Consider the following 27515-nt stretch of genomic DNA (forward strand, 5'->3'; position numbering starts at 1 on the left):
AACTCATTCGACAACTTCTTCGCCGCCCCACATATGGTGCTTATCGGCCGGGAAAACTGAATTAAAAGCAAATAAAAGTGCTCGATGTGTGAAAGCGATTGGTATAAATTAACGAACTCGGTAGGCAATAACAGGACACTGAATTGAACTAGTGTGGGAACAGTGTTACCAGTAAAGGCGGGTGTAGTGTATAAACAATAAGTGTCTACCGCTGTACGTTGGTTAGTGACGATGGTGAGGAAGGCGACGATGCTGGATCGCGGCTGCCGACGGCGCTGAGACTAAAGGAAGACGGTGCGTCATCGCGGAGCTGCGCTGATCTGCGAGACAGCTGCCGGCTGCGCCGAGCGGTCAATGGTGCCTTGCTGCCCCCCCCCCCCCCCCCTGGAGCTATTGCAGTAGGCGATTCCTGTGGCGGTACTCGACGCTACAGCTGCTGCTGCTGCCTTCAATACGTCGCGACGCGTCGCATCACGATTGCTGGTACACCGCGACGACATCATTCGTCGAAATCAAGCATTTAAGTTAAGTCAAAGACTTTTAAAATATTTATTAACTGCTGCTAACAAACTAAAAGATATGGAAAGTAGTGTACATTTCAGAAGGGAACCGGTCTCTGACCAAGAATCCTCAGGATCAGGAATTGAGTTTAATGAGGATGGTTCCATTAATCCCTCAAATATTGAACTAGAACGTAATTTGTCACCAGTAAATTATGACTTTAATTTAAATGAGAGTGCAGGGATGCAATCAATAAGTGAAATAGAAGTCAAAAGGGAGCCAGTAGAGTTGCTAACTTTGTCAGGTAGTAAAACTGAGCTCAATATATCTCCAGCTCAGTCAAGTCAAGACATACAAAGTATCAAGGTAGAAGCTCCGGATTGGATGCAAATACTGTTTGCCAAACTCGAATCAAACCAAAATAAAATTGAGGCTAAAATTGAAAATAGTAATAAAGAACTAAAAGAAGAACTGCAATCAAAATGGAATAGTTTGAATTATAAGATAGATGCTATTCATCAGGACATTCAAGTAAAAGTAGGGCAACAGTTAACTAAAATGCATAGTACTTTCAAATGTGAAATAGATCAAATTCAAAGAAATTATCAAGAGGCAGATGAACTTTTGGAAGTGAGGTTGTCCGAAAGATTGAGCAACGAGTCCAAACTTTGCTCTGACAAAGTTAAAGAGGTACAAATTAAAGTAGATACTTGTCAGAAAAACATTGAGAAAGTAAAAGAAACCTGTACCGAAATTCGTGGTGCAGTGGAACAAAGATGTTCTGCCAGGATAGAAGCAGTAGAGTCACAAGTAGAGGAATTAAATACTAACATTGCTAACCTAGAAAATAGAGTAACCTCTGTTAATTCTAGTCATTCTACTGTACAGCATGTGACTTCAGTTGACGCCGCTTTTATAGGGTGTCGACAGTTTTTGCGCTTTGATCCTGATAAGTACATTCACCCTCTTGAATTTTGGAATGACTTTGAGGATGTTCTCCCCAACACTTGGTCAGAAAGAGAAAAAATTTCATTTATAGGAAGTCATTTGTCAGGTGATGCTTTGCGATGGTCAGCGGATGTAATGATCAAATGTAAAACTTTATCTGAATTTAAGTCTGCATTTCTCAACGAATACTGGTCACATAACAAACAAAATGATGTGTTAAGGGAATTCTGGAGTGGTAAGAAGTTTTTCCCAGGGCGTGAATCAGTAAAGGATTTCGCTAGGAAGTGGGTTTCAAGACTGTCACATTTGACAGAAAAGATGAAGCCAGATATGATCATTATGGGTTTAGAAGGTAAGCTGCCGTGGTACTGGCAGAAGAGGATCATTTCCGCCGCTAGAGATAATATAGACAAATTTATTGAATATCTGGAAAGAGTGGAAAGAGTAGCTGCTGCTGAGGAGCAGGTGCAGCAGAATAACAAATCTTCTAACAATCACGTACAAAATAATGGAAACGTGAACGTTAGAAATATGGAAGTTAGGCACACCAAAACAAACTATCGAAACCAAAGCCGTGGCAAAGGAAGAGGGGGTAGATACTCACCACGCTTTCGTAACAACTACTATGACGAAAGTGGAGAAGTAAATACTATGCCATTAAGACAAGAAGGGAGTCATGATGCTACTATATCTAGTGGTGTCACAGATGAACACAACAGGCCGCGTGTGGGAAACTAAATCCCGTCTATGAGGAAACTGGCGCTCACCAGGCGGTAACAGTAACACAGCCAGTAACGGAAACACAGACAATCAGCCAACATACACAGACAGACAACATGGATGACGAAATAAATACCGATAATACCAGTGATGTGTTAAGCCACTCTCACAAAATAGTGGATAGTATTTTGGAAACACTAGAAAAATGGGTCAAGGAAGAACAGGAACTCAAGGTAGATAATGGGGAAGAAATAGATAATGGGTTTGAGTCTGATGGGAATAATGATGAAGTAAAAGCTTACATCTTCGATGAAAATGGCAATCTAAAAGCTGAAGTAGAAGTAGCAGAAGTAGAATCAGTACTGCAAAACTTTAGAGAGGAGGAAATGATGAATGAAGGGGGTAGAAATAGTAACGAGGTGAAAGAATCTAGTAGCTGTGTAAACGTGCCACAAATGGTTGAAGGTGACGACATTCTTATGAACAGCAATATTGCGCAGGGACGCAGTTGCTCAGAGGTAGAGGATAGTTTGGCTGATGTGCAGCAAACAAAAGTAGAAAAAGTCGTCAGATGCTTCGATTTAAAGTTAGTGGACAGATTAGAGAAAGCAGCTTAGATTATAGAGCATGATGAGCCCCAGGATGTAAATGTAAATGTAATTGCAACTGATCAGAATTACTTTAGCTGGAAGAACATAGAACGAGATTTATTAGACGAGGTGTGTGAGCAACCTGTTCAATGTAAAATAACTCACCCTGTTATCAAAGTAAACATATCAGGAGTCACTGTGCGTTGTCTGCTTGACAGTGGCAGTGAAGCAAGTGCTTTATCACAAACATTTTTTGACACCATACCCAATAAAGAGAAGTTAACAGTTATGAAAGTAAGTGGCTTAAAGATTATAGGTGCTACTGGAAAAGTCTCTAGACCAGTTCAACACGAAGCTTTGATACCCATTGGTATAAATGACGTAGTAATAGATCATCCTTGTTTGATTGTGCTAGGCTTAAGTGTTGATATGTTGATTGGTACTGATTTCTTATCAAAGTACCAGGGAAAGATCAATTTTGATCAGAACAACTTAATTTTAACTTTACCTGACTCTAAAGTGATAAGAGAGTCTTTTATAGGAAGTCATATAGGCGGTAGTAATGAAACTTGGGAACTGCCTATTAGAGTAATAAAGAATAAAGGATACTTGCAGGAAAATTTGGTTTTCAGTGAGAATGAGGAAAGTGCTAAGGTTGAAGAGAGACACATCCTAAAGGAAATAGAGGAAAAGGTACAATCAACAAAGCAAATTGCTGACGAACAAAGATCAGAGTTAAAGAGTGTGTTAACTAAGCATAGTAATGTATTCTCAAACGCACCTGGTGAAGTTAAAGGTTATGAATGCCATTTGAATATCAAGCCTGGGAAGGTATTTTTTAAGAAGCCTTATCCAATACATGATGCAAGGGCTTCCCCCACTAGTTTTAAAATTGGTGAGCTAGTGCTGGTCAAAACAAAAGAAAAATCAAAGAAAATTTCTGCAGAAACTAAAAAGTTTATGCATGTATATCATGGACCATTTAGAATAGTAAGTAAACCTCATGCAAATGCCTATCGTTTGGAATATCCAAAGAGTAAGAGAGAACTAGGTCTAAGAAATATTGTGGATCTAAAGGAATTTAAAATTAACAGTAATTAATTACTGTAGGGAGTCTGCCACTCTTTGGCGGATACACGGTTTGGCGTACCGTGCAGTCCCAGCTGGGTGAAACTTTATTTCCTTTTCAAGTTTCATTCCCTTCTTCCGGTCTATCATAACAGGTAAGAATCACATATGTCTTCATGTTGTATATATGCTATTAGGTTTTAAGTATTCTTAGTAAGGATCTACCTAGTGAATGGCAAAACAAAAGTCTGAGTACTAATAAGAGGCAAACATGGCTAAAATAAATAAATTAAAATATTTCATGTAATTGTAAAGGGTTAGAAACTACAACTAAGAGAGACACTTTGCAGTATACGAAGTACGGTATGTATATGAATAATCCATGAGATTATGCAGAAGGTAGTATGTTGCTAGAAATAAGGTTTTCTGAAGGAAAACAGCGTAAGAAGGTAATGCTCATAGAGGCAAGCAAGGGCGTTGTAGAATTAAATAAATGGAGATGTGTGGAAGTGGTGTGAGGATCGCACCAAATATATAGAAACAGGACGTCAATAGGCTGACAAAAGGAAAAGGGAGAAAGAAGTGGAGAAATGAAGTATTTTGAATCTGGAAGAAAAGGGAGAAAATGAATAAGGTGAAGAAGTGAAGTAAGTAAATTGAAGTAAATGATGTAGGATTAAAGAATAATTCCCTCACGTCTCGTGAAATGGTGAAAAACGCTAAATCTTGCTTGAGGCAAATAAATAGTTAAACAGACAACAGAAACACACAAATATTGGAAAATGCAGAAATTTGGAATCGGTATACTGAAAATAACTAATTTCTTTAGTAATTCATACAATAAAGCAAAGTGCTGGTCAGCAAATGACTTCTTTGATGAACTAATCCATACGATAATTAAGCCAGAGTACATTAAAACTAAAAGGTTACTCAATTTTCTAAGTTGAAGCAAGATCTTAATATATTAATTTGCTAAAAGAATTTTCACTATTTAGGAACCTAAAAGATTATTTATGAAAGAAGAAAGTAGGAGCTATTGTATCAGATACGACTTAGTGCTAAATGTCTTTCTGACAACTTCACAATTAGTAAAATAGGGCCAGAATATAAACTATAAAATGTACTTTGTCCTACCTTAGATATAAGTTGAAAACAGAAACTTAGACTGTATTGTCTGTTTCTCAGGGACATGCAGGCTGCATGAATGACTGACAACAAGCGGTAGGGAGATTGGAAGTAGAGACGCAAACCACAGTGAATACAATTTCCTCCCACAATTTTGTCAATCAGTGAAATTAAATGAGTGTTACAATAGGACACCCACCACAGTGCCGAGTATTATAGTAAAAGAAAAATGTGAGTGCGTTGCAGTGATAAAAGTCGTGTGTATTTTCTTTTTCAGGAAGAGACTGATTTTTTAAAAAAAAAATAACTATTTTGTAACCATTGAAAAATTTATATTTCCATGTAAATGTATGTAAATAATTTGTGAATGTCTTCTGTACTAGGTTTTCTATGTGTATATGAGTATGGTTATTTTGTATATGTAGTAATAAGGAATTTCCTAAGAAGAAGCAACTTAAGTTGAAAGAGGTATATTAAAGTAATCCATCGCTTGTTTGTTCTTTTAGAAATTTAATTTTGTTCAAAAATAGATTTTCACGAAAATTAAAAAGGGGGTGATGAAGCAAAGCAAGCGCTGTATCATGTATAAGATACAGAGGCGAGCGAGTGCATGGGACTTACCCTAGTTCACTGCTAGTAGCGTCACGTCATCGTAACGCGCCTGCATATAGTATTGCACCACATTTAACATAAAAGTAAAAAATTAAGATTTGTGTGTAAAACTTTGTTAAAGTATAGTTCTATGTAATAATGTTTCAGGTAACAAATCTTAATGTTATAAAATTAGTAGTTTACGTAAAATTCACGTTTTGAAAGAAAAATAGGAGGCGCAAAATAATGACGCTAGGAAGCCAAAATTTGGTGAGAAGGTGCAGTAAGAAGTCATTAATGAGTGGTGCTGGTTTCCAAAACCATAAAACTAAAATTGACTCCAGAATCCGTGTTTTTCGGAAAAATCAGAGGCGCGAAATAATAGAGCTACAATATTGAAAATTGGTAGGATGCTTCAGTTCACCCTAATAATAATAATGGAAATACCACAATCAGTTACCTCTTCTAGTTTTTTAGTAATTTAGTAAAAACTACTTTTGTGAGTAAAATGTACATAAGCATTATAGATTAAGTACTTTAAATTTTAATGATAAAACAAATTCTTTAAGACCAATGATCAGATAGGACAATTAACAAAGCTACACCAAGTTTTAGTCTTGTAGCATAATTAACAGCTGAAACAAGTCTTGATAAAGCTATGGTTCAGAGGTAACAATCTACCGTTAGTTCCATTGCAAAAATTCTAGAGAGTAAAGTTTTAATTTTAGCGGGCTGAGATTTTCTACGTGCTTCTGTACTGCTCAGATGTATGTATACAAAAATTGAGAAGTTTGTAAAGCTATTATTAAATGTGATATTTAAGATTATGTGCCTGAGATGGCGATCATTTGGAGGCTGCAGGCATCTGCATAGGAACGGAAGGAACAGATGCTCTCTTGGCGGTACGCGCCGGAGCTATATAAAAAGAGCGGCAGAGGCAGTAGTAAGCTCACTCCGCATTAGACCAACGCCTAGTCCACGCGAGCTTAACGTCCGATCGCGCCTCGCCTCGGGTGACGTCATAGCGGGCTGTGACATGCGCGTACTTAGCAATGTAAACGGACATTGAAAATCGCGAGGACTGTACACCGTCCTGGATCATTTAGACTTCGGTAACAAACTGTTATTGTGCCGTCCGTGTGAAGTATAATTCCGCGTGGCAAGTGGTGACTAACTCCACTTTTAAGGCGAGCATTAATCTTTTTTTTTAACATTATTGCGATCTATTAATAGAGCACCGTTAGTTAGAGTAATGAACTATTCGGGAGGAACTTGCTGTAGAAGTCGCCTCTGAACTATTAAACGATTGGCTGAATTAACAATATTTAATGTCTTTAGCATTTTCAGAAGTTTCGAGTAATTTGTGTGAGCCTTTAAGATAATAAAATCTTGTTTGGAACTTTAAATTTTATTGAAGCAGCCCTAATCCCGTGAAGAACTATGGATATTTTTCGTTTAGCTGGGCTGTACAGGAATGTGGCCGTGCAGACTGGGAACTAAGGTCAGTAAGTTTCCCTTCGCTTTCTGACTGGCCACCAAATTAGTTGCCAGGCTCGCGTGATTTAAGGTGGCAATGTTCAACTTTCATTCAACATTAAACAACGACTTCTTCGCCGTCCCACATATGTTGCATCGGCAATAGTCTGTTACGTGAAATGAACATTCAAACAACTCATTCGACAACTTCTTCGCCGCCCCACATATGGTGCTTATCGGCCGGGAAAACTGAATTAAAAGCAAATAAAAGTGCTCGATGTGTGAAAGCGATTGGTATAAATTAACGAACTCGGTAGGCAATAACAGGACACTGAATTGAACTAGTGTGGGAACAGTGTTACCAGTAAAGGCGGGTGTAGTGTATAAACAATAAGTGTCTACCGCTGTACGTTGGTTAGTGACGATGGTGAGGAAGGCGACGATGCTGGATCGCGGCTGCCGACGGCGCTGAGACTAAAGGAAGACGGTGCGTCATCGCGGAGCTGCGCTGATCTGCGAGACAGCTGCCGGCTGCGCCGAGCGGTCAATGGTGCCTTGCTGCCCCCCCCCCCCCCCCCCTGGAGCTATTGCAGTAGGCGATTCCTGTGGCGGTACTCGACGCTACAGCTGCTGCTGCTGCCTTCAATACGTCGCGACGCGTCGCATCACGATTGCTGGTACACCGCGACGACATCATTCGTCGAAATCAAGCATTTAAGTTAAGTCAAAGACTTTTAAAATATTTATTAACTGCTGCTAACAAACTAAAAGATATGGAAAGTAGTGTACATTTCAGAAGGGAACCGGTCTCTGACCAAGAATCCTCAGGATCAGGAATTGAGTTTAATGAGGATGGTTCCATTAATCCCTCAAATATTGAACTAGAACGTAATTTGTCACCAGTAAATTATGACTTTAATTTAAATGAGAGTGCAGGGATGCAATCAATAAGTGAAATAGAAGTCAAAAGGGAGCCAGTAGAGTTGCTAACTTTGTCAGGTAGTAAAACTGAGCTCAATATATCTCCAGCTCAGTCAAGTCAAGAGATACAAAGTATCAAGGTAGAAGCTCCGGATTGGATGCAAATACTGTTTGCCAAACTCGAATCAAACCAAAATAAAATTGAGGCTAAAATTGAAAATAGTAATAAAGAACTAAAAGAAGAACTGCAATCAAAATGGAATAGTTTGAATTATAAGATAGATGCTATTCATCAGGACATTCAAGTAAAAGTAGGGCAACAGTTAACTAAAATGCATAGTACTTTCAAATGTGAAATAGATCAAATTCAAAGAAATTATCAAGAGGCAGATGAACTTTTGGAAGTGAGGTTGTCCGAAAGATTGAGCAACGAGTCCAAACTTTGCTCTGACAAAGTTAAAGAGGTACAAATTAAAGTAGATACTTGTCAGAAAAACATTGAGAAAGTAAAAGAAACCTGTACCGAAATTCGTGGTGCAGTGGAACAAAGATGTTCTGCCAGGATAGAAGCAGTAGAGTCACAAGTAGAGGAATTAAATACTAACATTGCTAACCTAGAAAATAGAGTAACCTCTGTTAATTCTAGTCATTCTACTGTACAGCATGTGACTTCAGTTGACGCCGCTTTTATAGGGTGTCGACAGTTTTTGCGCTTTGATCCTGATAAGTACATTCACCCTCTTGAATTTTGGAATGACTTTGAGGATGTTCTCCCCAACACTTGGTCAGAAAGAGAAAAAATTTCATTTATAGGAAGTCATTTGTCAGGTGATGCTTTGCGATGGTCAGCGGATGTAATGATCAAATGTAAAACTTTATCTGAATTTAAGTCTGCATTTCTCAACGAATACTGGTCACATAACAAACAAAATGATGTGTTAAGGGAATTCTGGAGTGGTAAGAAGTTTTTCCCAGGGCGTGAATCAGTAAAGGATTTCGCTAGGAAGTGGGTTTCAAGACTGTCACATTTGACAGAAAAGATGAAGCCAGATATGATCATTATGGGTTTAGAAGGTAAGCTGCCGTGGTACTGGCAGAAGAGGATCATTTCCGCCGCTAGAGATAATATAGACAAATTTATTGAATATCTGGAAAGAGTGGAAAGAGTAGCTGCTGCTGAGGAGCAGGTGCAGCAGAATAACAAATCTTCTAACAATCACGTACAAAATAATGGAAACGTGAACGTTAGAAATATGGAAGTTAGGCACACCAAAACAAACTATCGAAACCAAAGCCGTGGCAAAGGAAGAGGGGGTAGATACTCACCACGCTTTCGTAACAACTACTATGACGAAAGTGGAGAAGTAAATACTATGCCATTAAGACAAGAAGGGAGTCATGATGCTACTATATCTAGTGGTGTCACAGATGAACACAACAGGCCGCGTGTGGGAAACTAAATCCCGTCTATGAGGAAACTGGCGCTCACCAGGCGGTAACAGTAACACAGCCAGTAACGGAAACACAGACAATCAGCCAACATACACAGACAGACAACATGGATGACGAAATAAATACCGATAATACCAGTGATGTGTTAAGCCACTCTCACAAAATAGTGGATAGTATTTTGGAAACACTAGAAAAATGGGTCAAGGAAGAACAGGAACTCAAGGTAGATAATGGGGAAGAAATAGATAATGGGTTTGAGTCTGATGGGAATAATGATGAAGTAAAAGCTTACATCTTCGATGAAAATGGCAATCTAAAAGCTGAAGTAGAAGTAGCAGAAGTAGAATCAGTACTGCAAAACTTTAGAGAGGAGGAAATGATGAATGAAGGGGGTAGAAATAGTAACGAGGTGAAAGAATCTAGTAGCTGAGTAAACGTGCCACAAATGGTTGAAGGTGACGACATTCTTATGAACAGCAATATTGCGCAGGGACGCAGTTGCTCAGAGGTAGAGGATAGTTTGGCTGATGTGCAGCAAACAAAAGTAGAAAAAGTCGTCAGATGCTTCGATTTAAAGTTAGTGGACAGATTAGAGAAAGCAGCTAAGATTATAGAGCATGATGAGCCCCAGGATGTAAATGTAAATGTAATTGCAACTGATCAGAATTACTTTAGCTGGAAGAACATAGAACGAGATTTATTAGACGAGGTGTGTGAGCAACCTGTTCAATGTAAAATAACTCACCCTGTTATCAAAGTAAACATATCAGGAGTCACTGTGCGTTGTCTGCTTGACAGTGGCAGTGAAGCAAGTGCTTTATCACAAACATTTTTTGACACCATACCCAATAAAGAGAAGTTAACAGTTATGAAAGTAAGTGGCTTAAAGATTATAGGTGCTACTGGAAAAGTCTCTAGACCAGTTCAACACGAAGCTTTGATACCCATTGGTATAAATGACGTAGTAATAGATCATCCTTGTTTGATTGTGCTAGGCTTAAGTGTTGATATGTTGATTGGTACTGATTTCTTATCAAAGTACCAGGGAAAGATCAATTTTGATCAGAACAACTTAATTTTAACTTTACCTGACTCTAAAGTGATAAGAGAGTCTTTTATAGGAAGTCATATAGGCGGTAGTAATGAAACTTGGGAACTGCCTATTAGAGTAATAAAGAATAAAGGATACTTGCAGGAAAATTTGGTTTTCAGTGAGAATGAGGAAAGTGCTAAGGTTGAAGAGAGACACATCCTAAAGGAAATAGAGGATAAGGTACAATCAACAAAGCAAATTGCTGACGAACAAAGATCAGAGTTAAAGAGTGTGTTAACTAAGCATAGTAATGTATTCTCAAACGCACCTGGTGAAGTTAAAGGTTATGAATGCCATTTGAATATCAAGCCTGGGAAGGTATTTTTTAAGAAGCCTTATCCAATACATGATGCAAGGGCTTCCCCCACTAGTTTTAAAATTGGTGAGCTAGTGCTGGTCAAAACAAAAGAAAAATCAAAGAAAATTTCTGCAGAAACTAAAAAGTTTATGCATGTATATCATGGACCATTTAGAATAGTAAGTAAACCTCATGCAAATGCCTATCGTTTGGAATATCCAAAGAGTAAGAGAGAACTAGGTCTAAGAAATATTGTGGATCTAAAGGAATTTAAAATTAACAGTAATTAATTACTGTAGGGAGTCTGCCACTCTTTGGCGGATACACGGTTTGGCGTACCGTGCAGTCCCAGCTGGGTGAAACTTTATTTCCTTTTCAAGTTTCATTCCCTTCTTCCGGTCTATCATAACAGGTAAGAATCACATATGTCTTCATGTTGTATATATGCTATTAGGTTTTAAGTATTCTTAGTAAGGATCTACCTAGTGAATGGCAAAACAAAAGTCTGAGTACTAATAAGAGGCAAACATGGCTAAAATAAATAAATTAAAATATTTCATGTAATTGTAAAGGGTTAGAAACTACAACTAAGAGAGACACTTTGCAGTATACGAAGTACGGTATGTATATGAATAATCCATGAGATTATGCAGAAGGTAGTATGTTGCTAGAAATAAGGTTTTCTGAAGGAAAACAGCGTAAGAAGGTAATGCTCATAGAGGCAAGCAAGGGCGTTGTAGAATTAAATAAATGGAGATGTGTGGAAGTGGTGTGAGGATCGCACCAAATATATAGAAACAGGACGTCAATAGGCTGACAAAAGGAAAAGGGAGAAAGAAGTGGAGAAATGAAGTATTTTGAATCTGGAAGAAAAGGGAGAAAATGAATAAGGTGAAGAAGTGAAGTAAGTAAATTGAAGTAAATGATGTAGGATTAAAGAATAATTCCCTCACGTCTCGTGAAATGGTGAAAAACGCTAAATCTTGCTTGAGGCAAATAAATAGTTAAACAGACAACAGAAACACACAAATATTGGAAAATGCAGAAATTTGGAATCGGTATACTGAAAATAACTAATTTCTTTAGTAATTCATACAATAAAGCAAAGTGCTGGTCAGCAAATGACTTCTTTGATGAACTAATCCATACGATAATTAAGCCAGAGTACATTAAAACTAAAAGGTTACTCAATTTTCTAAGTTGAAGCAAGATCTTAATATATTAATTTGCTAAAAGAATTTTCACTATTTAGGAACCTAAAAGATTATTTATGAAAGAAGAAAGTAGGAGCTATTGTATCAGATACGACTTAGTGCTAAATGTCTTTCTGACAACTTCACAATTAGTAAAATAGGGCCAGAATATAAACTATAAAATGTACTTTGTCCTACCTTAGATATAAGTTGAAAACAGAAACTTAGACTGTATTGTCTGTTTCTCAGGGACATGCAGGCTGCATGAATGACTGACAACAAGCGGTAGGGAGATTGGAAGTAGAGACGCAAACCACAGTGAATACAATTTCCTCCCACAATTTTGTCAATCAGTGAAATTAAATGAGTGTTACAATAGGACACCCACCACAGTGCCGAGTATTATAGTAAAAGAAAAATGTGAGTGCGTTGCAGTGATAAAAGTCGTGTGTATTTTCTTTTTCAGGAAGAGACTGATTTTTTTAAAAAAAAATAACTATTTTGTAACCATTGAAAAATTTATATTTCCATGTAAATGTATGTAAATAATTTGTGAATGTCTTCTGTACTAGGTTTTCTATGTGTATATGAGTATGGTTATTTTGTATATGTAGTAATAAGGAATTTCCTAAGAAGAAGCAACTTAAGTTGAAAGAGGTATATTAAAGTAATCCATCGCTTGTTTGTTCTTTTAGAAATTTAATTTTGTTCAAAAATAGATTTTCACGAAAATTAAAAAGGGGGTGATGAAGCAAAGCAAGCGCTGTATCATGTATAAGATACAGAGGCGAGCGAGTGCATGGGACTTACCCTAGTTCACTGCTAGTAGCGTCACGTCATCGTAACGCGCCTGCATATAGTATTGCACCACATTTAACATAAAAGTAAAAAATTAAGATTTGTGTGTAAAACTTTGTTAAAGTATAGTTCTATGTAATAATGTTTCAGGTAACAAATCTTAATGTTATAAAATTAGTAGTTTACGTAAAATTCACGTTTTGAAAGAAAAATAGGAGGCGCAAAATAATGACGCTAGGAAGCCAAAATTTGGTGAGAAGGTGCAGTAAGAAGTCATTAATGAGTGGTGCTGGTTTCCAAAACCATAAAACTAAAATTGACTCCAGAATCCGTGTTTTTCGGAAAAATCAGAGGCGCGAAATAATAGAGCTACAATATTGAAAATTGGTAGGATGCTTCAGTTCACCCTAATAATAATAATGGAAATACCACAATCAGTTACCTCTTCTAGTTTTTTAGTAATTTAGTAAAAACTACTTTTGTGAGTAAAATGTACATAAGCATTATAGATTAAGTACTTTAAATTTTAATGATAAAACAAATTCTTTAAGACCAATGATCAGATAGGACAATTAACAAAGCTACACCAAGTTTTAGTCTTGTAGCATAATTAACAGCTGAAACAAGTCTTGATAAAGCTATGGTTCAGAGGTAACAATCTACCGTTAGTTCCATTGCAAAAATTCTAGAGAGTAAAGTTTTAATTTTAGCGGGCTGAGATTTTCTACGTGCTTCTGTACTGCTCAGATGTATGTATACAAAAATTGAGAAGTTTGTAAAGCTATTATTAAATGTGATATTTAAGATTATGTGCCTGAGATGGCGATCATTTGGAGGCTGCAGGCATCTGCATAGGAACGGAAGGAACAGATGCTCTCTTGGCGGTACGCGCCGGAGCTATATAAAAAGAGCGGCAGAGGCAGTAGTAAGCTCACTCCGCATTAGACCAACGCCTAGTCCACGCGAGCTTAACGTCCGATCGCGCCTCGCCTCGGGTGACGTCATAGCGGGCTGTGACATGCGCGTACTTAGCAATGTAAACGGACATTGAAAATCGCGAGGACTGTACACCGTCCTGGATCATTTAGACTTCGGTAACAAACTGTTATTGTGCCGTCCGTGTGAAGTATAATTCCGCGTGGCAAGTGGTGACTAACTCCACTTTTAAGGCGAGCATTAATCTTTTTTTTTAACATTATTGCGATCTATTAATAGAGCACCGTTAGTTAGAGTAATGAACTATTCGGGAGGAACTTGCTGTAGAAGTCGCCTCTGAACTATTAAACGATTGGCTGAATTAACAATATTTAATGTCTTTAGCATTTTCAGAAGTTTCGAGTAATTTGTGTGAGCCTTTAAGATAATAAAATCTTGTTTGGAACTTTAAATTTTATTGAAGCAGCCCTAATCCCGTGAAGAACTATGGATATTTTTCGTTTAGCTGGGCTGTACAGGAATGTGGCCGTGCAGACTGGGAACTAAGGTCAGTAAGTTTCCCTTCGCTTTCTGACTGGCCACCAAATTAGTTGCCAGGCTCGCGTGATTTAAGGTGGCAATGTTCAACTTTCATTCAACATTAAACAACGACTTCTTCGCCGTCCCACATATGTTGCATCGGCAATAGTCTGTTACGTGAAATGAACATTCAAACAACTCATTCGACAACTTCTTCGCCGCCCCACAGTAATTCTGCACATACGACTCAAATGATGAGGTTTTAATTACAGTTTCGTTCGAGAACCATTCAGCGACCACTTATAAAAAGAGTTTAAATAATTCTGAAGTGTTTTGTAACTGACGTTGGTGACGAAGTCAGCACATGGTCATATGTCAAAAGAAAATCATTTATACAAAACTTACTTCGTTACACTACACATACCATCACTCCGGGTGATACACCAGTATGGCGATGAATACACGCTTCCAATGTGCGTTCCAAGGGTGTCGTGTGGGATTGTGACCATAAGCACATAATCTTGTTTTTCTAGACAGATTGCTGAACGCGCATATCACAGCCCCCTAACAAACCGTCTTCGATGGATGCCACAAAACGTCCTTTTGCAGACTAAGAGTAACCTATGGTACCAACATAATTGCTGCTCAGCCCAAAGTGCGCGAATTACTACAGCATGTCTTCACGAATTGTTTCCATATTGTTGGATTGGACACAGAGGACCTGTACTTTTCTGGCACGTTCCACGAATTTGATGTTTGTAGACTTTTTTGTGAGGAATGTTGGAAGACGCTGTGTACAAGAACATACCAGCTACGCTTAGTGATATGCAACGACGTATTACTGCAGCCTGCTTGGACATCTCCACTGAAATTCTGGCACTTCAATTCGTACCAGGTTGGAAGAATGTATGCCAGTGGTCATTTTGACATAACCTGTGATGTCAATTTCCTCGTTACTGGACTGAATACAAGTAACTACTATATGTACTTGTGTTGTTCTTTAGCGTGTGCTACCAAAAATATTGTACAAGTGTCGGTGTGAAAACTTCTTCCAAAATACGATATCTTGTAAACGATTCACAAGAACCCTGAAACAAACACCACTGACATTCTAATATACCCATCTCTGAGCTAGTTAATCTCGGTAGACGTTGTTCCGTTAGAAAAAGTCTGACTATAGTAGACGTTTAAAGTGACCACCATTCGCAGCTTTGGACACTGGTCAGCAAGCTGCCTAAGGCGGATCGAAACTGGACTGTTGGAATTGCTACAATCACATCCGAAGTGTTCTACTTTAGCTCTGGAAGGTTATGAGGGTTGTAGCGATGCACTGTAGACTTGTGGGCTCCGCTCACAAAGTAATCGCTCACTGAGAGATCAGCCGACAGGATGGACAGCTAGGGCCGCGACCATATTGACCTCTGCTAAAAATCTGTGGGAGGTGAAGATTATGTAAATAAACTCCAAGATTCGACCGACTATACGGGGAGTTGATCTATCCTTCTGTAACAATAGGTCTTTTCCTCCTTCGTTAATGCTGCCACAAATGGTTTCAAAATGTTTGCAGTCTAATCGCTGCTGTCAGCGTCTGATGAATGAAGATGAGACCAATAATGCAACGTGCTGACACTGCACACCAAACACCAATCTTCTGCTCACACAGTGGTGTTTTGAGTAAGTTCTGCGAATTCTCCGCTGCCTCGAATCTGTAATTCTGTGAGCTGATGTAACCTCTTAGGTGCAACCAGGCTTCATCAGACATAAAGAACAGCTCCATGCCGAGCTGTTCATCGCCCTATACGTGGTTTGTATGTCACGAGGTGTGGTTGTTTGTATAAATTCACGTCCAAACGTATACACTTTTATTTGCTCCGCCCTGTATATAAAACAGGAAGCGTATTAGTTTTTAAAATACATATTTCTAGTAATTTGAACTTTTTTATCATACAGAGAGACATTGGTTGAGACATTGAACTACGTTGACCAGCGTTCAATGAGTAATAGACCACAATAATTTTAAGAAATAATAATATGTCGTTCGTTATAAAACTGCACTACGTCAAGTCTTGCAGGATAATTAATTGATTTTCGATATTTTAATTTGTTAAAAGGAAATGGCTACTAATAAATCAGTGGAAGCATACTTACTTATCAGTGATAGTATGATCTCATCCCTTTATTTTTACAGAGAGTGCTCTACGATATTGGCCCCTTACATAGCTTCCTTGGCATTTATCGGGGATCTCTTGCACAGAGCGAAGTCCCTAATGGCTGGGAAAAGTGCAAGTGACTCGTGTGTATAAGAAGGATAATAGAACAGGTCAGCGAAAATCCTGTACTTTGGCTTGCTGCAGAATCTTGGAATATATGCCGAATATGAGACGGATAAGCTTCAGTCCACGGATTTATAAAGCATTGATCGTGGGCGGTTTTTAGGGCTTAAATCACCTCGGAGTATGACCATGCGGTGCATTTGACCTGCGGTCGTCGCACGGTGGCGCTGGCAGCAGAGGTGTGTTGGTGTATGTCAGACTACGGTGCAGCGAGTAAGTGTGCCGACTTTTCAGATGTGCTGATGTTGACTTTGTGTTGAAAATGGACCAAAGAACACATACTGATGATGTTATAAGGAGTAGAATACTAGGGCGACTGGAGGCTGGTCAAACACAGCAGGTCGTAACACGGGCCCTCCGTGTGCCACAAAGTGTGATCTCAAGATTATGGCAACAATTCCAGCAGACAGGAAACGTGTCCAGGCGCTACAGTACTAGACGCCCACAGTGTACAACACCACTAGAAGACCGATATCTCACCATCAGTACCCGCAGACGGCCACGGAGTACTGCAGGTAACCTTGCTCGGAACCTTACCGCAACAACTGAACCGTTGTCTCCATACACACAGTTTACCGACGACTGAACAGACGTCGTTTATTCGCCCGGTGACCTGCAAGGTGCATTCCACTGATCCCTGGTCACAGGATAGCCCGTAATGCCTGGTGTCAAGAACACAGTACATGGTCATTGGAACAGAGGTCCCAGGTTATGTTCACGGTCGAGTCCAGGTAGAGTCTGAGAAGTTATTCTCGCCAGGTTTTCATCTGGTGTGAACCAGGAACCAGATAGCAATCCCGTAATTTCCTTGAAAGGGATGTGTATGCAGGTCGTGGTTGGATGGTGTGGGGTGGAGTGGGATCACGTACGTCCCTGCATGTCTTTCACAGAGGAACTGTAACAGGTCAGGTGAATCGGGACATCGTTTTGCACCAGTGTGTTCGCCTTTTCAGGGGTGCAGTGAGTCCCACCTTCTTCTTGATGGATGATAACGCACGGCCCCACCGAGCTACCATCGTGGAGGAGTACCTTGAAACAGAAGATATCAGACGAATGGAGTGACCTAAACCCCATCGAGCACGTCTGGGATGCTCTCGGTCGACGTTTCGCTGCACGTCTTCAGGCCCATACCACACTTCAGGAGCTCTGACATGTACTCGTGCAAGAATGGGAGGCTATACCTCAGCAGCTGCTCGACCACCTGATCCAGAGTATGCCATCCTGTCGTGCGGCCCTGTGTACGTGTGCATGGTGATCATATCCCATACTGATGTCTGAGTACATGCGCAGGAAACAGTGGCGGTTTGTTGCATGTGTTTAGGGACAGTTTTCTCAACTTATCACCAATACCGTTGACTTACAGATCTGTGTCGCGTGTGTTCCTTATGTGCCTCTGGTACTAGCGCCAGTTTTGTGTAGTGCCACTTTGTGTGGCACCACATTCTGCAATTATCCTTAATTTATGAACATGAGTGTACAGTAGGAGGGTGTCACCTGACACAGTCACGTAGATTAAATACATAGCCGTAACGCTGCTAAGCGATGTGAAATGGAGGATGGTAGTAAGGAATGCGAACTCCCGACTTCGGTTTATTGGGAGAATTTTTATAAGAGTGTAGCTTATTTACAAAAGAGATCGTGTATAGAACGATAGTGCAGCTATTTCCTGAGCACTGCTCGAATGTTTGGAGTTTCTGTTGCAATAGTTCGACATTCCATGTTTATTTATTTCTTTATTACGGACAGTTTCAACTTCATGTTCAAGGAAGAAATTTCGTAATGACAGCGCAGTGTAGTTTACTAAAATACAGACTCGAAAGCGTGATCAAATGCTAAAGCTTATAAATAGCTGTGGCTGTTCTTTCTTTCCCAGTAACAACAAAAAGTAAAATCTCAACCGTTACACTTGTCGCAAACATGCGAAATTTTCTTGCATCTAACTTTTCAAAGCTTTGTGTCAAATTCATTCGAGATATCGATTGGCAGTAGTTAATGTGTCTATGAGACGTGAATAGAATAGTTCTCCGCACTTTTGAACGATATTTCTCTGTACTGACGATTTATTGCCAATGAAAATTCGCAGAGTGCTTATGGGCATACGTTTACCATAACCATAGTCGCTGGCCGTTTGGACGAACTGTACTGGCGTCAATAAATGTGATCAGCGCATATGAATGCCCTCGCTACAGATAATAATAATTTAAAAAATGTTCAAATGGCTGTGAGTACTATGGGACTTAACATCTGAGGTAATCAGTCCCATAGATCTTAGAACTACTGAAACCTAACTAACCTAAGGACATCACACACATCTTTGCCAGAGGCAGGATTCGAACCTGTGACAGTAGCGGTCGTGAACGAACCGAAAACTTTTATTACAATTTCCTCGCATTTTATGATTCAAATCTAATTTTTTTCATTCTATCCGAATTGAAAGTGGATCTTTCGATAATATGGTTGCAATATGCAGTTTAGTTTTTGTGCTCTATTGGGCAGTCAGGCCATACACTTAAATACAAATCACGCTTTGTAATAGATCTCAGTGACAGCGATCAAGAAAGATCTAATTACCAAAATGACCGAATCGTAAGAGAATAAAAGCGCGAAGGAGGGCTAAAGAACAATAGAGTTTCCACACTCGTACACGTCATTTTATAAGATTCTAACATGTTATCTTTGTGTAACTGAAACACTGACTGGAAAAAGGACCAAAGTCCAATCACCTATGTTCAGAGAAAACTAAAAATGTTGTTAACACTCACAGCATTGTGCTCACAGTTTTGCGATCCATTACGAACTTGTAGAACTAGGTTATCTGTACACAGCAATAATTCGTTCCAGCATATTTGGTAAATATTTTTAAGATATCCTCTTTGGATGTTGATGGATATTCGTCCCTTTTCCAATAAACGATAATCTCGTGGGGAGTTTTCAAAGTACGTCACAGTACCATAAGTTTACCAGCTATTTATTTTTATTTGTGTTATCAACCATTTGAAAACATTGATATTTATTTAGTAAATTCGTCTTAAGAACAACAATGTATTGTGACACAATATAAAAATTTTTAATTAAGAATGTTTTTAACACTTTCTAATGTTCTTCATCACATTGTGCTATGTTGTCTATTTGGAATTCCTAATCTTCTCCATCGGACTGGAAATCATTATTTCCTGTGGGCCACTGAAGAATGTTGTTAAAAACTCTTGATACTATAATGAAATCTACTTCATTATTTTATTAAGATCTTGCAGCATTTTCGTATTTATAAGAATCTCATGGTTGTCTGGAATAATCAGGTATTTGTTTTCTTGTAAAAAGCCTGTACGTTATGTATTGCGAAGCAGTCCATCTATCGATTGGGAACAAACGTACTGTTTGGCAGAATGGATTCTATCTTGTCGTATGACTCTCTTCACCACGGCAAAATCCCTATCACATGGAAAAAGGAGTGTCCTAGAAAGGGAAACTAATGCTGAATTATTTGAAATTTCCCAGTCACTACGAGGTACCTCAGGTACTGTACTACGGTGTCGTTTTCATTTTGCCCGCCACAAGAATCACTGAACACATGTAGTTCTTTTACTGAGTCAGACAAAAAAATGGTTCAAATGGCTCTGAGCACTATGGGACTCAACTGCTGTGGTCATTAGTCTCCTAGAACTTAGAACTACTTAAACCTAACTAACCTAAGGACATCACACACATCCATGCCCGAGGCAGGATTCGAACCTGCGACCGTAGCAGTCGCACGGTTCCGGACTGCGCGCCTAGAACCGCGAGACCACCGCGGCCGGCTGAGTCAGACAGTCCTCTAATATAGTCACTGAGAAATGTGCACATTTCATTGGGACCTCGACTGCCTTGTCGTTCATGGTAGCAGAAAAACTGTGTTGTATTGCCTTTCAGGTTACGGATTCCAAATACATAAAGCCACAGTTTTCGTAAGTAGAACATATCCTGTACAGGAACACTAGGAAGGGGAACATTTTACTTTTAATCAAACTCCTGGCCGACTACATCACTTCTTTCATCTCTTGTTGTTTTTTATAAAACTTAGCTGTTCGTCACTTGTGAACCATCAATTCTGCGGCAGCCACTCGTTTTGCAACTTCATTCAGGAACGGAGATTTAATTTCGGCTATAAGCTACTCACAGGCAGAACGTACATCTACTTGTGGGCGACCGAATCTATTATGAAAATTTTTATTGAAATGTTTGAGATAATATTCACTGACAATTCTGGATTTTTATCACAAAACAAGTCGTGCATCGTTTTCACATTTAAGTTGGAATCCAAATATACAATACTTTTGCGACTGTAGTATGACTGGTGGGTTGGAAAAGGTCAAATATGAGCCTCAATCGCAGCATTGACATCAGATCCAACTTTATTTCCCCTGTTAATATGCTTTCCTCTAAGGTCATCGCGGGACTGGCCATTAACAAGGAGCGATGTTAGGTGTACAACAGCTTTATCACTCACAGTACGCAAAATGCAAAGAAAATGTATGTACATTTCTTCAAAAATTTTGGATTTTCTTTTCTGCTCCTTCTCCTTTGGTGAATGTTCTATCAATCCCCTTTAAATACAGATATTTCTCCTTCTTATTTTTACGATAGTACAATATCCTAATTACTTCCATTTGAGCCTCATCTTTGGAATGCTCAAACCACATTTTGGATCAACTGCAATAAAACAGAATGTTGGAGCAAGATACAATATATTGCACTTAAATATTTAGCCGTAAAATGAAGACAAATATCACAAGGAAACATTTACATAAAACTTACTTGCATTGTGGACGAGACCGTTTTACTGGCACAACTAATCCTATAGAGGTTATGTATACCTGTCCTAGTGATTTAGTTCTCTTGCTTATTTCTTTGACATTTCTTACACCTTTTCTTTTCCCATGCACTTTTTCAATTTCAGAGTCACTTTAACTCAGTGTGCTACGAGTCTACAAACTGCAACTTAGGTAAAAATACTGACAATAATATGGGACAGTAAAACTGACACAGTATTTTTAAATGCCATTTAGCAGCATTGTTGTAACATTCTTTGCCTGACATCTGGTGATGCTGCTTACACTAGTGAGTGGAAAACAGAAGAATGTCCGGACATTCTCCTCTATTCCACTAATTACAAACTTTAAAAGTCGCTGGCCGGGGTGGCCGAGAGGTTCTAGACGCTACAGTTTGGAACCGCGCCACAGCTACGGTCGCAGGTTCGAATGCTGCCTCGGGCGTGGGTGTGTGTGATGTCCTTAGGTTAGTTACGTAGTTCTCAGTTCTAGGGGGTTGATGACCTCAGACGTTAAGTCCCATAGTGCTCAGAGCCTTTAAAAGGCTCTACATTCCGTGTTATTACTCGTTTTTTCTTGCCGTTTCCACTCATCGATGAGTGGACAGCTCCAAAATTAAATGTATGTCTCAGTTTATTTTCGAAAAAAAATTAACTTTCTTCCTGTTTCCAATCAGTGATTCAATTTAACTTTGTGTAATTTTTACTTCCATACTAGTTACAAGGTTCACGATTGTTGCGTTACACAGATGTTTTAAACAGTGAAATTAAATATCCTCTGACTGGAGCGTACTAGACGCTGTCATTTACGATTTATTTGTCTCGACATGGGTAAATAATTCGTTAAGTCTGGCTGTGACGCCAAAGACTGGTTCAGTGACTGTCAGCAACACAGCCGATTAAAGCAACCTCGCAGAACATCTGTCGCCGAACACTGCCTCGATTGTAGCCGTGAAATGAAATACGCTGAGCCAGGTATCGTGGAGCAAACGCCCAGTTTTGGGACAGCATAATTAAGGAGTCTGTCGAAATAAAGACGTCTGAAAATGTAATGGAACGGTGTGGAGGATTCAGTTTAAATAAAATTGGGGAATAGATTACTCAACTTACTAAAATCTCGCTGACCACCACACCCTTCAAAGTTGGCTATCAGTTCGTCCTGTGTAGCAAAACTCGCTCTTCGAAATATTGCGCATAAAATTGAAACAACAGCTAGGCTGAACATTTATTTAGTTTAGTCGTAGAGTTATTTATTTATTCCATGCCGTTATAGCCTGTTACTTATAATTTAAACACAGATTGTATTAATCCCTACAGAAATTATGAAATATACTTTAATACATAATTTTATGCAAAAAATTGTACCTCCCATCGTCATAACTACTTCTACTCTTAATAATAATAATAATAATAATAATAATAATAGTAAGCCCGTGTGGAGCTTTTCGTACCCCAGTCGGGCGTCTCCCGAGGTGGCGGATTGGGGAAAGCTTCCTAGACATAGATGGTACAGGGAAAATGACATACCCAGGGAGGGCCAAAAACGAACGAAAGAAAACGCAAACCCAGTGGTGTCTGTTGAGCATCTGGCGGCCAGTGGTCCGTGTCTGTTCCTCTAGTTGAGGCGGTTGCACTAAAGCCTCCTCTAACTCAAAAATCGAGTGGTATACCTGTGGTACCAACAGAGATCACCACAAAAACCAAAATTCAACTTGAACGCATGATGGAAAATATCACAGATTCACTACCCCAGGTACCAGTCGATAGACTGGATTCACCTGATCGTCGGAATCTGGGGGATCAGGGACACCATGCGGAGAAGAATCGGAGCTTCTCAAACACTTCTCACACTCTCAAAACGAAACGTAAAAGCTTTATTAGTACAATTAATGTGAACATCCTCACTAAAACAGGCAAATTAAAGCAACTCACGAATGCAATGGGAAAATTTGACCTGAAAATCACTAACTGCAAGAGACAAGATTCATGGATGAAGCACACTAACACAGAAAATTACAGGAAGTACAAGGGAAAACCTCATACAAGAAAGAGAGAAACTACCACTTTTAGGAACTAGATTCGCCGTACATACTTCCTTTCTCGACTCAGTTATTGAATTCACGTTTATCAACGAAAGAGACTCCCTGCTTTCAATAAAATCAGCTAATGAAGCCTACACTTTTATCAATGTGCACGGCCCCACAAATCGCCACAATGAAATCGATCCTGAAACAGTGGACAATTTCTGGGAAACACAAGAAGAAACAACAAACAAAATACCAAGGTACCATGTAAAATCTCTTTTAGGTGATTTTTAACTCACAGTTAGGCAAGTAAAACAAAAATTACAGATACCAGTGGCCTCCATATCAAACGTACGAACAGATATGGCGAAAAACTAATCGAATTTTGCAGAAACTTCGGACTTAAAATCATGAGTACCCAACTTCAAAAACCCGCACATAAATTAACCACATGGAGATCACCCAGTCTTAGGCAGGGTGAATACCAAATTGACCATTATGCAATTTCCAAGGAAAACATAAAAGAAATTCTAAACGTCAGAACCCGCAAAGGTGTCTTTGAATCGGATCATCATCTTCTCCAAATAAAAACAAAATTTCAACCGAACAGAACGCTAAAAAGGCCACGCAAAGGTACCAAACCAGATCCGAAATATCTCAAACTCAACAAAGAAAAAATCATCATGCAGATCAACCACGAAACGTCAACAGACTGGAAGAAACTAACAGAGAAAATTCAGGAAGCCATCAAATTAGAACAACCCCCTCGCACCAGGAAACATCGCTGGTGGAACGCAGCCTGCGGTCAGGCAATCTACAAACGAATAACTGCGTTGAAAAATTTAGCAGTCATAAAAAAACTGGGAGAACTATCTTAAAACACAAAAACAGACGTCAAAAATATTTAAAAAATAAAAACTGAGATATGACAACAACAGACTCTTCGAAATCCAGCAAGATTTCATCAAAAATAATAGAAGAAATTTCCATAAAACTTTCAGAGAAAACTTACAGGGATACCAAGCACCTAGCTTGAGATTTAAAAAGCCCGATGGTTCTTTGGAAACAAATACGAAAAATAACTGTAAAGTCTTAGCCCAGTATTTCAGTTCCCTCCTCAACTGCAAACCACCCCAAGAAAAACTTCTCTTCTCCAGTATTCACACACCCAGACTCACATGCCTTGGACCTCGGCGAAATTATGGAAATAGTGAAACAGTTGAAAAGTAACAAAGTATCAATAAAAGACAGTATCATTGCTGAATTCTGGAAACTAAAGGATCCTATACTTATCCAGGAACTACATCATATATGATATAAAAGCACCAGGAGAGGATGGGATCATTGCTGAATTCTGGAAACTAAACGATCCTATACTTAGGCAGAAACTACATTATATAATATCAGACATACGGCTGACGGAACAAATACCAGAGGACTAGCAATCCGCTGTAATTCACCCGCTACACAAAAAGGTCGACAAGACAGACTTCAACAATTACAAACGAATTTCCCTGCTCCCACTCGCTTACAAAATCCTTTCCGAAGCACTTTTCAACATGATAGAATCCCTAGCAGAACTACTAATTGGTGAATACCAGGCCTTATTCAGAAAAGGACGGTCATGTGCGGAACAGATCTGGTGCTTAAAGATGATATTAGAAATGAGGAAATGCAGGAACACAGTAATTACATTCATCGACTTCATTGGACCGTGAAACCCTGTTTAAAATCATGGAAGAATTTGGGAAGACACGAAAAGTCACATAATAGACACTTACAGGAAAAACATCCGAAGTGAAATTTGTGGGCGAAATATCAGAACCATTCGAAATCAAAACTGCAGTCCGACAGAGAGACGGACAATCCCCAATGATTTTCAATATTTTTCTGGAAAAGATCATCAGGGAATGGCAATCTCATATAAAGAGCATCCAAATTGGTATCAAAAAAGAGAACCAAATTAAAGCCAACTGCCTTGCTTTCCCTGACGATGTTGTCGTTATCACAAATAACAGAACACAAGTGATTCACCTAGTGGAAAAGCTACGTGAAATTTCACAAACACCGGACTACAGATGGCTTATGAAAAAATCTAATACATGGAAAGACAGCCAGAAAATAAATCCCCTTTAATCAAAAAACTTGGTAAGATTGCACAAGTCTGCCATTTTAAATACTTCGGAGAATCTTTGCAGTCCCCAGGATTAAACCGAATCGCCAATGAACAAAGAATCATCAAGCTGCAGAAGGCCTACAAGCTAACATCGATTACAAGAGATGCATTTCGACAGACTCAAAATTAAGGCACTACAGAACAGTGATTCTTCCAGAAGCAATCTACGCAGCTGAAACAATGGTGATCGATGATCATTCAAAAATTAGGGAAATAGAAAAGAAAGAAATAAAAACTCTGAGGAAGATTTGGATGAAGAGACCACAAAACGAGCTCTATATAAAGACCAACGCAGTAACAGACGAAATCAGAAAACGCCGACCAAAATTTTGTACACATGTCTACAAGATGGAAGACTCCATAACAGCAAGGAAAATTTTCAATATTATAACAAAGAGTAAATGCGGCACAGAATGGCGGAAAGATGTCCAGAGGGCTCTGCAGCAAATCAACAAAAAAAATCTGGAAGACCGCACTGAGTGTAGGAGTAATATCACAAATGTGAAGTTTGACGAAAGAACATCGGGCCAACCTAGTAAAAATGGACAGAAGAACGGAAAGAAGGAGCATTCGGAGAGGTTGAAGAGTTTTTATAAAGCAAAGAAGAAAAATGTGCGGAGACGAAATTATGAATTGCTTTTCAATTGCGCTCCTAAAGGGGAACAATTGTTATAATAATAATAACAGTAATAAGAAAAAGAAGAGTTATTTCTACTATGGATAAAAACTACACTTACTATCAGATCTATGTCTGCTACTGTTATGATAACTTCAATTTTTGTCTGTAACATTCCACAGTCCACTCCATCGCTCCCACACTGAACGCATTTGGAGAGAAGTTCTCCACTGCAGATGGCCGAACTGCGACTACTACGTAACGCCAGCTGCTACAGCAGACACGTGCCCTTCTCCATGACAGAATATTCCGCCAAATGGTTATGATTCTCCGGACGCGCTACGTCAACACTTACCTGGCTTCAAAACTTAATTATTTTGCATACGTTCTTGCCATAACGAGTTAAGTCCCACAGCGCTCAGAGCCATTTGAACCATTTTCTTGCCATTGCCTATTGTTTCCAGGCGGCGCACGAACATTCTGAGAGTGCAGGCCAAATATTCAAGGTCCGCTACATCACTTTAACGAAGTCACCACTGGCGGGAGGTCTAGAATTGACCCATGTCCACAATAGCGCGCGGGCGCTATACCTATGGACGATTCTACTCGTACGGACCGCGGCCATCACCACCTTGACGGGGATGCTGCTTCAGATCGTCGGCACCCAAGATGTTCGACCACCGGTCACTGTGGACCACATAGCACCGTCTTTCAACCACATCCAACATTTTCTGGTCGAACTGAGCGACATGGCAGAGAATCGACCGCCGACGAGACAGCGGAGCACGAGAAATTAACACTGCCTCTATCAAACACGAGAGCCCCGCAACAAAGTCGAACAGGAGCATCTAACGATGTGCTGGACCAGAGCGTGAAGGACCAGCCACACCCCACACACACTTACGCTCGTTCCTTGTTGTACGTGTTGGTGAACAGGAAATTAGCCGCACGCCAGCGCCCCCATTCCATCCATCTTACGGCGACCCTTTGCGCCTGCACCGCACAGTCACTCGTCAAGTGCTGCGACGGACAACTGCTGGGACCTTAGGCAACGTATGCTGACGCTCCTTTGCGGCGCCAGCCGGAGTCTTATCATACCGAACTAGTTCCTACAACCGGATACTATTTACATTCGCACCGCCAGAACGAACGCCATCAACTGGCTGAAGAGCATGGTGCCGTATTACGTTTTACAAGCACCCCCAGAAACCGCTCTCGATTTGTGGTTTCATCTGACGACCACTCAGGAGGCGTTCTGGCTCTATGCATTGTACCGGACACGACTAGCGAATTACTTAGGCGCATTATTCGACGATCTTGGTGCTCACTG

This window comes from Schistocerca gregaria, chromosome 8, assembly GCF_023897955.1.
Source record: "Schistocerca gregaria isolate iqSchGreg1 chromosome 8, iqSchGreg1.2, whole genome shotgun sequence".
Classification (NCBI taxonomy): domain Eukaryota; kingdom Metazoa; phylum Arthropoda; class Insecta; order Orthoptera; family Acrididae; genus Schistocerca; species Schistocerca gregaria.